We start from the raw sequence: 14,022 nt of genomic DNA on the forward strand, positions 1-14,022 counted from the left end.
TAATAATAAATGATAGCAACAGGGACTCTGTATCTCCCAAAGCTCTTACGTATCATATAAACAATATGCTCAAATCAGCATCACCACTTTCATTAGGATTGACAGTTGCAGCTTGAATTATGTGATAATGTCAAGAGAAGTTATCTGCTCCTTCACAATGTTTCTACTCAGGCTTCCTCTAAAAGTTGCCTTTTAAAATGCTTTTGAATTAATAAATTAATGCTTCAGTGAGAAGTAGGTCTTGCCAGCCTTGATTCAGGGATTAGAAAGCACATTCGTGAGCAAATATGTAAATTATAAGAATTGCCATCAGACCTAAAAAAGTAGTAAAAATCTACAGTAAGAAGAAGGTAAAAAATATTATATAGGTATTATTTAAAAACCACCCTTTTGGCCCTTCTTCATGAAGGATACCGAGTGCTACTTTGGACATCAGCTTCTAACCGGTACTCATCTATCTATAAAACGACTGACAGGACAAAAATTCAGATCCTATGGTCATGGTCACAAGTTATCAGTCAAAGAAAAATGTTCTAATTTTTTTTTTTTTTTAAATGCAGAATGTTCAGTTAAAATTGCCTACTGGACAGAAAAACTGAAGTCTCCATATACTCAGACACTGCTGCATGCATTTTTTGCCTCTGATTATGAAATATCAGACTTTGCCTCATATCAAACAGAAACTTCTTTGCAGTCTCAAGATCTGTTGGTAGACCTCATTTCAAAGCTTAAGAACAACCTACATGTGTTGGGGATATTCTTGTCTTTGCATTAGCGTTTTCTATTAACTTTTTGACATGCATTTGTACCTGCCTCACTTACTATTACCCTATCACAGACTTAAAACTCTCTGTGCTAAACTGTTGGTCTGCAAGTCATAGAAGCATTCATCACACAGCCTAATTCCACAACTGAAAACTTTGATGGTATGTGTGAGGGTAAAGAGTCAGAGAGTGATAACTCCTGGAAGAGCTGTACCAAGTGCTCATCGGCACGTGTGAATACCCATCAGCCAGAGGCAGGCAGAGCAATGCTCTAAGTACCCTCACGGCAGCGGGAGCAGCCCCTTCCCATCCTCTCTGATGGCCAGTGGGGCACATCTAGGGCAGAAGCTCTGCTGCCTTCCTTTCCTTACCACTCCATTCCTCACATAACGGAACGGAAACCCTAGACTATCTTCATTTCACAGCTGAGAAAACGAGTCTGTACTGTTTGTTCCCCTCTCAGATGGTCCAGGTAATTAACTGTGGGCTAGGTAACGGAATTGTTTATGCCAGAATTGAAGGAGAGATATTTTGCTACTGTTAGCTGCTAGGGTAGATTCGGGGGGGGGGGGATCTCTATTCCAATCCTACCAACTGTGTCATGGTCCAAATCAAACATCAGAAAATATTTTTTGTATCTCACAAAAACAGCAGAAGGTGCTGTGGATATTTTCACCTTCCATTTAATGTAGTTCGCAAGCATTACATTTTATCAGTTGCAAACACAGCAGATGCTGATAAAGTTGGTGGCCTCAAAAACAATCTGATGGAAGACTCCTGTAACTGGTAAAGTATCACCCCAGTATAAGACTCTAAGTTAGATGTGTTTCCAGGTCTTTCTTTTCCTGACTTTGTAAGAACAATGGGTTGGGACGGAATATATCACAGAGTCACTCAGATTTACAACTTCTCCCTTGTAAAACTCAGCATTCCCGGTACCTGACTTAATTGCACGCTCCTACAGCTATGCTGTGCAATCTGGAGATAATGATGGGGATGGGTTTCTTCTCTTAAAAATGTATTGGCTATCATATCAAATGATTATTTTTATCATGACTATATCATACATATACTGCTGCTTATCTCCATCACTGTGAAACTGGAGCATACAGTAATCAGCTGGCTGACTGACCTGGATGAGTCTAAAGTAACATTTTCACTTACCTGTACACTCCAATGAACATGCTACAGGAGAAATTTATTTTCGTTACTTTCAAAATTTAGTACAGAGGTGGCTGATATATCAAAGAATAAATATAATCTTTTAATGTAATAACATAACCTTACACTAAAATAACAAGTACTATGGCCATACATAGCTTGTTTTTTAAATTATATTAACTTTTTCAGCAAAACCAAAACTAAGTCTCCTAGTCCCATTAAAAAATGGTTTTTGAAACCCGTAAGACACCAAGTAATAGCAATAACTGCTCTGCTAATATCACACCAAAGTTTAAACCTTTGTAATTAAGTATTGTGAAATTGAAGTCTTGTAGAGTATACATTTGACAGTTATGTTACAATATGGTAAAAGCTGATCATGTTGTGACATCCTATAGTCTTTACTAAAGCATCTACCATCCGTCCTAAATGGGCAGATGTGATCATTGTGCCCACAACACCTGACATGCACACATACTGCTCATTGTCATCACACCTCTAAGGTAAAAAAAAAAAAAACACCCCCACGAAAAACCCTGTTAAAACAACACTGTTCTGTCACATACAGAAGTTCAGGAAAGTCCAGCTGAGGTCGTTCAATATTGCCATATGCAGTGTGAATGATCACATTCGTATTTATGGATGTATTAAAAAAGCTGTGAGTAATCAGGGAAATCTTGAGAAATGCTTTGATGCAGCTGACTGTTTCAGAAATGATTGTTTGATTATATGACAAGGAAATGTTTACTAGATATGCCTTTAAAAAAAAGGAAATCAAACTAGGATAGGATATTACTCGTAGTGAAGTGAAAGCTCTGATCTGCACGTGGACCCCCGCAGCAAAGGATGGAAAGGGGACTCTAAGCTCCATTCCAGAACCTGAAGTCACTTCTGTGCTGAAGCACTACACTGTATGAGCAGGCTCAGTCACAGGCTTAAGTGCGGACCATGGTGAAGGGCTCTAATAAAAAACGTTAATTACAGCCTTTTTGCAAAGTAAATATGAAAATGGAATTCGTTATTTTGCATTCAGATTTTCACCAAAATAACTGGATCTGTCTAGGCTCTAGACCAAAAATATTAACAAAAACGTATGAATGGAATTATTTAAATCCTTCTGATTAAATGTTATGAAAAGAATCACAGGTAAAGCTAATCTGCAGCTGCTACAACGCTTGCAAACAGTACATCCCTAAACCATATCTGCTAAATTTAACTAAGATTATTTTATCATGTGTTTTCACATCTTTCTTTGGTAATGTACTTTCTCTAGATTATGTTTCTTAAGGTCAAAGACAAACTGCATTGTGCATTGCACTTTACGAAGTCACCCATAATGCCCTCTGTGTGCAAAAACACACGCAGAAACACATTTCTCATTCCTGGTGAGAGTATATTTGCACTTAAGTATTAAAAAGCAAGCAGAGTATGAGCATTTATTAAATTCCTTTGCCCCCATTTTTAATATTAAATAGTATTAATACATGTATATTCTAGTGAAAGAGAACAGACATTTTCTGTGGATATTTCTCAGAACTGTTTCTTGCATATTCAAACCTTATGGAGCCAAGGGATATTTCAAATAGATGACCGCACCAGACATAGGAATAACACAGCATTCCAAATCCCTAGGTTTCAGATGGGACACACTAGTAAAAAGTACAGTGAATGGGGGTAGGGAGGTGACAAATTGCACGTTAAGCAAAGCTGAAGAATAAAATATATCTAAAGCCAGAAGGAGAAAGGAAAGATATTACAAAGAACCTACTCAGAAGAGTTAGGGAAGAACATATAAAGTTTATGGCCAAGAAGCCATTACCACCACAGTTTACATTTTCCCCAAATACTTCCGTATAGAGCTCCATATCGCTATTAAACTGAAATATTTTAGTTCTCAAGGGATGGTAATGTACAGAAGGCAGGAGAGAGAGTAGCACCAGCAGTCTGCAGAGGCTATGAAAGACGATAATGCCGTGAACGCCCATCTCTTTCCTCTTTCCCTATACTGCCCATCCATTTGAAATGGGAATAATTCTTTTTCTTCCTTAAATGGGGTGACCACATTGCCTTTGACCATGTGAAGAAGCATGCAGAAAATAGATTCTCTGCATAAAGTCCAGAATTTTACAACCATAAAATATATGAGTTCCTCTGAAATGGAAATTTTGAAAAAGGCATTTAGAATCTCAGTGACAGACTATGCCAGATGACAAAGCTGTAATACATCAGAAAAATAAGCATATCCTAGGCTAAAAGTGATTTATGACATTGAACAGAAATGTCTTAATAGTGCAGTGCCCAAAAGATGAACTTATACAAACCTATAATCTGATAACAGATTATAACAGGAGTGATCCAATTTGAAGGATGGAATTAATAGTACCTATGAAAAATGAAAGTTATTTTTTGCAATGTATCCAGACCAATGCATGTTTCCTTCCACATGTAAAAGCTACAAAATGGCAAATGTCAAAAATGCTATTAATTAGAATGATCCACCACATAATTTCACTGGATCAGTTACAAATTATTTTCTCATGACACCATTACAGCTGTTGTACTGACATCAGATGCCAGTAAGAGTATATACTGCATCTCTTCTTTATTCTCTATGGGAGGAATCAGAGATCATCATAAAGAAATATTCCAATGGTATAAAATTTTTACCAAGTATTTATTTTCACACAGAGAATGCAACATGCTTTATCCTGGGTTAGAGAGCCAGTTATGCAATAAATACACAGTAGCAAGCCATGACATTGTATAGGTCATTGGGTTGTCCCACAATCTAGCCTGAAATATGCCGTAAACAATGAAAAATAATTCCTCTGCTCTGCAGGTAAGCTAAATATAGACTTCTCTGCTTGCAACTAGAATGACCTTAACTGGAATCAATGGAAATTTATATTTCTTATTGTGACTGTTATTAGGTGAAGATTTTATTCACAAGGGAAGAAAAAAGTAATCTTAACAGTGAGGGTCAGACAGGATGTCTTGTCATTTAGCATGTGCAGCATGCCACCAGAAGCAGAAAACAGGCTTCCTCGATTCAACAGATTAGACCACTGAATCACAATTTAGAATTTTTCTCAGTAGATACCATGCTGAAAGCCAGACAGAAAATGAACCCTTCATAAAAATCAATAGTTTGCTGGTCAGGCACTCACCTGAGAAGTAAGAGATTCACATTCAGATTTGGGTGTGAAAATGAAGCTTTAAAGACTTGAACCCAGGGTTTCTATATCGCAGACATATCCTGATCACCTGATTATTATCTGTTCTAGGAAGGACTGCTCTTTTATGTTCTTGAAAAAGAAATCAGAGAGAATCCATTTCATCTCAAGATAGATTAGGGAAAAACAAAAGACAATGAAAAAGTTTTCAACACAACTCTCAATGTGAGTGAAACAGTCACGTGTTGATCCTTGGATGGAGTTACTACTGTTATCAGGTAATTGTTTACACCCAACAGAGTTTGCAGTGAAATACAAACCAGAAGTAATATTTTAACTGCAAATCTGCTAACGGTTATTGGAGACTTTTCCAGAAATTGCAGGGCTCAGGAGACAAGGTATAGATCAAGCAGTGCTGGCAGAGATGACATTTTTCTCTTTGCAAATCTGTTTCTGTAGTTTCACAACAGAAAGACTTTCAAGTTGATCTGATTTTTCCAACACTGTTTCATAAAAGGATCGTGCAACAACTTACGAGCAAACTGTTAAAGGAAAAGGCTTTTCTTAATTGTGAGAGTGACTGCAGGCACTGGACTGCAGGAGCTCCAACTGCACATGGTCTGCTGGCAGTAAGTGCGCGGGGCAGGGGCGCAGACAGCAACAGGAGTGTGAGGAAGGGTGATGGCCCCTAATACAAAACCAGTTACAAAAGCCTACCATAGCAACAGGGGAAACTGCGCCCTTCATTAATTCCTCCCTTGATCTATTTAACACTCCAACATACATAATTGAATAAAGCTCAATCTCTTCCTGAAATGGAACGCTGAACTTTAAAGCTGGATTAAAAAAAATGCATTTTCCTCAATTGTTTCCATGAGTGATATTGTGCATCTACCTCATCGCACTCCAATCTATTATAGAGAATCAGTTTTTAAAATATGCTTCTCACTGGCAGGGTCTATCCTTCTTCCTTGTCCAAAGATGACAAACTGTAGCTATTTTCTAATCAGACTTTTAAAATGCACCGGTGAGATCTTCCGTATGGATTCACTATCTAACACAGCCTTCAGGTCTTGGTTGTGCTATTTTTATTAAAACCCATAATGCAATTGTCTAAGTCATATACGATTACAAAAATCCGGTAGCCTCTACTACTTTATAGCACTGTAGTAAAGCAATTTCACTAGCCAAACTATCTAGTTACCCAGTATTTACAGACACCATCAGTAAGCAAAGCAGAAAAAGCAAACATGGATACTTGACTGCCCTTAGTAACCTCAAATACAAATAGCCAGAGGCTTTTAGCACTAAGAAGCAAAAATGATACCTTTGGTGCAAAAAAGTGTAAACAGAACCAGTCATTAAAAGGTATGTTTAGATAGGTGGGTCTTTACTTTAAAACACTGTGGATTTATGACTGCAGCAATATGTGCAGCTCTGTGACCGGCAGACTCTTGGGCACTACTCGCATAAAGTTCAAGCCCCTACGGTTTATGTTATGTAGAAAGTATAACCTACTAATTAAAATTAAGCTAAAGTCAATAGAAACAGATAAAATCAATTAAATTAAATTAAAATGAATGTATGGCATTAGAAAGAACAAAACTGGGGACCCAATATGGAGTTGGGTAAAGATACAGTAGTTTTTGAACACGAACATGAATCCCTTCAGATGGGAAGGCCAGAACACTTACCCAGGACACTCACCCCCTCCTCCTCCTCTTTTTTCTTTAAGATTTTTTTTTTCTCTAAAATAATCTCCACAACAGAGATGCAACTTACTGTATAATAAAGGTTTCATATTGCGGTTTGAACATACTTTACTTTTTGAAGACCTTGCAATCTATTACATGATTGAATTAAGATAAGTATCTGCCTTTTCTTTTTCTTGAAGAAATAAGGTTGACTATTGTGTAAAGAAATAGTACAATTCTTACAGAATGGACAGTATCAACTTTAAGGAAAAAAAAAAAAACTTTTCTGTCAATTTTCTTTTAAAACGTTGCAGCTGTTAAAAGTAAGTAGCGCCAGTAACCACAAAGGAAATTATATTGAAAAGGCAGACAAAGAAGGGCAAGAAAAATTTTTTTTCTCTATCATTTGTCCTAGAACCAGGCTAGCTGAATCACTCTAACATCAATAGAGAAACTGAATCAGACTTTTTAAAAATCATACTTATCATTGGTATAATTCACTATATTTTTTCAGGATGTAAATTGTCAGTACACCTCTCTGAAATAGGGAAGTACTATTATGCTCTTGGTGCAAATGGCATAGAGATTAAAGGTCAAAGCTACAAAAAATGAGTCATTACCCAGATTTAGATAACACAACTTTCAACTAATTTGTTGACTCCAGTGTTTCAGGCTCCTTTACCCTTGGAGAAACTAAATGGGGATACTTTAGCAAAATCTGAATTCTCTAAATCCTCTGTAGGAACCATTGAGCTAAATGAAGCTTTTAGCATTTAAAAAGGAGTTATGTGGATTTGACTTAAATGCCTCATCTGAAGTTATACAGGAACTACTGAATTATCATCCCTCTCCTGATCTGGATGTTTTTCCTTCTTTGTATTTCACAAAAGCTATGTCAAAAAAAGAAATAAAAATTAACAGGAGGTGTTGGTAAACCCATTAGAGCCATCCAGACCTATGGCAGCACCTGAACTAATAAACATTTCCCTCCCCTCAACAACAGACCTCTTTTTTTTATTTGGAAGTGTTCCCTTAAAAAAAAGAAGAAAGTTTCATATACTTAATCAATGCACATAGCCCATGCAGAATTGTTACGTAGTGGTTCTAGACTAGGTTCTAGACTACAGTATTCACTTAAAACTCAGGTTAGGTTTTGTATCCGAAGATACTGATTTATTGTATTATTGATAGTTACTTGGTATCAAATTTACTTGTGGCATATCCACATGCAGGTCAACATTTCAACTAATACACGGGCTTTAGGCTTTTCGTGGGATAATAATTATCTTCACCCACTGAGGATAATGAAATCCTTAAGAAATTACTTTTCCCTCTGCTTCCATAATACATGCACCTGGATACAAATCTTCTGTGCAACAATTGGAAGTGGCAACTTAACAACTGACTGTAATTTAGTTTCAACAATCAGATTCAAGGTTTTGCATTTAGTTTTTTATTGTAGCAAGCATGTGAGAATTTGAACAGGGTACAGTTACAAGTCAGCAACAGGTAGCTAGAATACAGTCATGTTTCAAACCCTAGTCAGTGGTGTATAATCATATATTTAGAAGGCACCAGGATCTAGACAGACCTGTGTATGCTTCTTGTCCACTCAAAATCAATGTATTTATTTAAATCCATATAAAACACACAGATGCTTAACTTTAGTGCTGAATAGAGCTTAACTGACACGAGCCTCCATCTCTGGGCTGCTACCGCATCTATTATGTATGTCATATCTTGTTACGTAGCTTCAAAGAAAAAAACAAAAACCAACACAAGTTTTACTTGTGATTGAGCTAGGATGAATTCCGTGATTTCATGAGAGGACTTACTCTCCTGTCCTCCATATTTCATTTTCCATCATATATTTTAACAACAAAATTTCTAGTTTTGAAGTCCTTTGTTTCCTTTTCAGCTGGAGAACAGTCTTTAAGTCTGTATTCAGGAACTATCAAACCTAAGCGCATTGGGATGACTAGAGAACAGACATCACAACGATCATCTGGCTTGATCAGTCATCAACAGAAATGAAATCTTTCCCTCTCCATTCTTAGCTCAATAATACAGAGCAGTAGTCTATTGTGTTGGAGAAAAATTCAAATCCGATAGGACTGCACCACTCTGCTGCAAAAAACATGGCTAGGAATACAAACACACCACAGACAGAATTGGGCAGAAGCAGTCATCAAGAATAATAGAGGGGCCAAGACTGACCAACATTTACATGCCAAAAATAACCCATCTGTGGAAGAAATCTAAGAAACCTTCTTAAGTATTGCCAAATGTTTAGCTCTTGACATATTCCAATGGACAAGGAAGAGGAAAGGAGCAAAGATGCAACACTTCCTTGTGAGATTAAGACTACTGTTAAACAAAATGATAGAAACCCCAAAAACTTTACTAGTGCAGGGTATGGAGAAGCACTTTAACTTCTAGTTTTCACAGTAAAACTGGATTTGGAACACGACTGGAAAAAGTAATCAAGAACAAGCAGTCAATGTTGGCATGTACAAGGTCATGCTCACCTTATGTTAAATCTTTTTAAATCATGGTCCCAGGAGACTTATCCTTGCTTATACCAATTATAAAATCATGCTTAGTATCAGCTCAACTTTTCACAGCTGTGCTCTAGTAAAATCAAATGTTATGAGGTCGACAAGTGATAACTTTTAGTCAAAAGTTCATGTGCACTTCTAATTCCATCTAAACAGTGCTTATAGTACTTTATGACCGTCTAGGTCAGCACTGGACAGGCAACACAATTTTTTCATTATATAATGCTTGAGCATTAAAAAAATATACTACTCTAAATCAAATAAAACATCAATATCTAGAAAAATCTTTTTGAAAAGCTAAAAATGTGAATAGGCTTGATCAACATTTTTCATTTTAAGAATTTAGATTTTTTTAATGTTTAGCTTTTGTTACTTTATAATAGTGCTGCAATCAGGAAACTTACAGTCTGTGCTGCATAAATTGAGTCCTTAGTGTCAATATTAGCTCTAAGATCTGCAAATGTTAGATTAAATTCAGTAGAGGTGGGCAAATGTTTAACAGGACCTTTCAGCAGCAACCCTGGAAGTGACTGCACTTCAGAACTGCATTTTCTACATTCTCTTTTGCTTTTTGAAGGAAGATTTTAATGCTGATCTGTACCAGGAACAAGTTGTCACAGTCTGTTCATTCTAGTAGTTCAATACAAGTTCATCTCATATATCCATACCAAACCAATTTACCTATGGCAACATTCTGACCAGCCCCAAGCATGGCACAATGCAATAATACTGCCTCTGCCCCGGTGCTTTAGTTTTCAAATTTAACTTAATAGAAGATCAACACAGATTCTCCTAGTCCGTGTTGCACCATTAAAAAAAAAAATTAAAAAATCCCTCCTCTTTAACAAGAAACTTTAATCTATAAACCACAAAAGCATTAGAAACTGTCTTCGAACATTATCTGATAAACAAAATGCTTAACCAACTAACTGAGCAATCATTTCTTTGCTATTTTGGATTTAACCGACCAGAAAAACTGAAAAGCTTTGATTAGGTTTTTCCACAATATACCTCTGCTGTGTGATAAATGATTTACTATGGATGATAAATGAATATAGTCTTTCATTATGTATGGCATTCATCAGCTATGAGAAAGCTTTTTAATAAATGGAAAGTGATTTCATACCATATTCAAAGCCTCATGCAGCTAAGGCACAGATGAAAGCCACATTCAATACTTGAAAAAACAAAGAAAAATGAGACCTTTGCTTTACATTATGTCTGCCCAAGATTACCATCTTTATAAAAGCGCTTCAAAACTCTTCTTGAAAACACCTTTCAGGGACTGGACTTAGGAAAAAATGATGTCTGAAAATCAATAAAGAAAGGACTAAAAGATGTAAGATTTCTAGATGCTATCATGATGTTCAGTAGGAACCTACCTCACATTCAAGTGGCCATTTGTTAAAGATCTCAATTATAACAATAAGCGAGGCAATTCTAAAGAGACGTGCAAACTCACCAGTAAGCAGTGTAACAGGTTTGCTGGATGTGTTTCTTTTCCCAGTTTCCTCTCCACACATACTACAAGCTCAACATTAAAGTCTTTTGCTTCCAGCTACTTAATGAAAGCAACAGCCCTGGACTTTTTTCAAAACCTTTCAAATATTTTTTTCATTTTGTTTCATTGAGTATTTCCCAATTCAATAATAGAGCCAAAAATACTCAGAGAAATTAAATTCTGTTTCAAGCCCAAGGTAGAAGTACAATGGATCCTTTGCTTATCATGGAAAAGTCATGCAAGATTTCCAGTCCAGCCCTGCAGATTCAAAAATACTTTTCAAATTTCAGCAAAGCTTTCTAATTAACTTTTTAGGGCAAATTTTAAAATACGCATAAGAACTCAGATGCTTGTCTAGTAATAATATCTACATGGAATAACGCTTGTCACAGACTACTCCCCTAAACAGCTCAAGGCCACATCAAGCCAATGCTTATCCACAGAGACAGAGTGTCTCTGCCAGACGCTCAAAACCCCTCAGGAATTCAGTGAGGTATTTGTTTTGTACCAGTTTTTATACCTGGTTTGGAAAGAATAATTGAAGCCACTCTGGAGGTGCCGGTTAAAATATCCTTAACTACTAACAGATGGTCTACATAAATGATGCCCTCTCACTTTATTGCCAGAAATAAACATGCCTCTGCTACTGTATTTTATATGTTCAGCACACATCGCATTTTATAGATAAGAACAATTTGACATGGAATGTAATTGCCTAGCAAAGTTCAAATAGAGAAACATTTTCCGAAGTAACTCTTCCTTAGCGTATTAAGTATAATTTAGAACCCAGAAAATGAATGGTGTTAAAATTCAAGCAACCCATTTTCTGGAGATATTTGAAGTTCCTAACTGAAAAACTCCAAATCTTTAAAGGTGCCCCATTATACAGAAAGATTTAATAACAAGTCTTAGGTAGAATAATTTTTTTTCTGAAGAGACAACTATATGTATTGCAATGACATTATGGCATATGTATCACTACATAGATTTAGCATAAAACTAACAGCTAAAGCTCTCCTGCTAATGGATCAATAGCTTACCAGTCAGCAAAAAGTGTTGGTGTCAACTGACTAAACTCAGCAAGTTTACTGCCTACAGAAGGCAGGAAGCTGCAGTCTTCATCGCATTACAGCACCTACTGCAGCTGGCAATCCACTGGCTTAAAGCTTCAAAACATGCAATGAAGACTCCAGCCCAAAGACGTTCTGAGTTTACTCTGCTCCCTCCTTAGCTCGGTGCCAAAAGAAAAAGTCTGTAGGAGCTTATGTTGGAGAAGCACTATCCTGCAACAGGAACAGCGCCACCCAAAAGAAAAAAATCCAGTTACCTTATCATCCACATAAAATGCAGGTGGAGTTCCACAGGAGCAATACAGCCAGACCCTTACTACGCTAAATAAGCAGGAAAGTTAATTGAAGCTGAAATGATATCTAACATAGAAAAAGAATTATGTTTTACACAAAATTTTATTAGAACAAGGAAAAAACTTCCCTCTTTGTTCCACTGTGAAATCTTGACCTGAAGCCTTCTTAGTTAGTTTCTTGCTTGTGAGTTGAAAGAACCCACATCATTAAAAAGTACTAGTGATTCGAGCATTTTTGTCCACAAGTTATTAATGCAAGTTTATTAAGTTTCACCAGCCAATGTATTTCTAATTAAGTAGGGTTTGGATGCGTGTGTTTCAGACTACAGGATGTGTATTAACTGCAAGAAAATCCATTTGGCTACTGACAGCATCTGACCCATCAGAGACGTCATTCTTTGTTTGTGGAAAATGGAAACTTTTCCAATGGAAAACAAGGAATGTCAATTTACTGACTGTAAATAGTAACACAGTTCCAGGCTATGAGTTCAGCTCAAGCTCCATTTTTTGCAGATCTGTTCAAGAATCTTTTAGAATTATAATTATTTCATTACTACTTGTGCACACATTTGGTACTTCACCACTGCCCATCAATTGTGGAGGATTTCTTTACACAACACCAAGTCATAACAATATACTTGAATGCAGTTATTTTCTACACAGGATAAAACTTGCAAGCTTTTGAAAATGTAGATTTTCTTCAGAGTGAAGAACTGAACCACACCAAAGCCCAAGGATGTCATGCTGCTAAAAAAAATAAATGGGATAATGTTTGTTCGCTCAGCTTGCATTTAAAAATAATAACTCAGTTACCTGGCAAGTCTCAATTAACACAAAAATCACTGGAATAGTTGGAGACGTGCTGATGAACACAACCTATGCATTGTTTTGAAGAAATGTATGCCTTAGTTTAAGAATATGAATGACCCAATATAATAAATATTGATAATAGAAAACATTTTTAACAAGGGTGGCGAGTAATTTTCAAAAATTTATAGCAGAGATGAAAAGACAGTGTTTATTTCTGATTCCAATATTTTAAAAGCTATTTTTACTACATTACCTCCAAGTAGGTTAGTTACCCAAAACACATGACACGCAGCAAGTAAGGGCAAATTTATGTTGTTCTATGTCCATTTTAACACCTGCCCAACATGCAAAGCAGCAATTGGCTGACACAATTCTCGCTACTGGCTACGTGCTAACACACAGGAATCCAAAACATGTTATTTCATGGTTACTTGTGGGCAGAAAGTAGTATAACCAGGACATTTCAATTTGCTGGCTTTTCTACAGCTTCTGTAAGTGCAGCAGCAGAAACAGAAACATTATTAGAGACAAGGGAGCTCCCAAGAATTGTGTAAATATTTACATCCAGGTTAACATTACTGAGAGGATTAAGTCCTTCCTAGCAGTTCAGCTCTGCAAAATGCCAAAAACTCTCTTACATTGAGGTATATGAAGTGATTAAATCAAGCACATAAATGGAAGCTATGTGAAAAATAATTATGCATTGAAGAGAACAGCGTTCACAAAAAGACCTGCTACATTCGAGTTGACAATTTGCACCTCTTCTCAATACTTTTTTTAAAAATAGGCAGCTGCATGAAAAGTCACCCATGCTCTGCCACCACCTGCCAAACCGAACAAAGAAAAAAATTTTGAGAATTGGAGTATTACTAAATAATGGTAACTACAACAGGCAGCACTGATCTGACGTGCTTGCTGCCAGAAAATACTGGCCATACATACAAGACTCTTGCTTGATTCCATTTTCAAAATAATGGCAGCTGAGGGCAATAATCAGG

General features: G+C 36.6%; 1 protein-coding gene across 1 annotated transcript in view; it reads right to left on the reverse strand.

The window, feature by feature from the left end:
* Positions 1-14,022, reverse strand: part of NRG3 (neuregulin 3) — a 411,783-nt gene that overhangs the window by 113,145 nt on the left and 284,616 nt on the right. The window lies entirely within an intron of this gene.

Source organism: Gavia stellata, chromosome 9 (genome assembly GCF_030936135.1).
Source record: "Gavia stellata isolate bGavSte3 chromosome 9, bGavSte3.hap2, whole genome shotgun sequence".
NCBI lineage: Eukaryota > Metazoa > Chordata > Aves > Gaviiformes > Gaviidae > Gavia > Gavia stellata.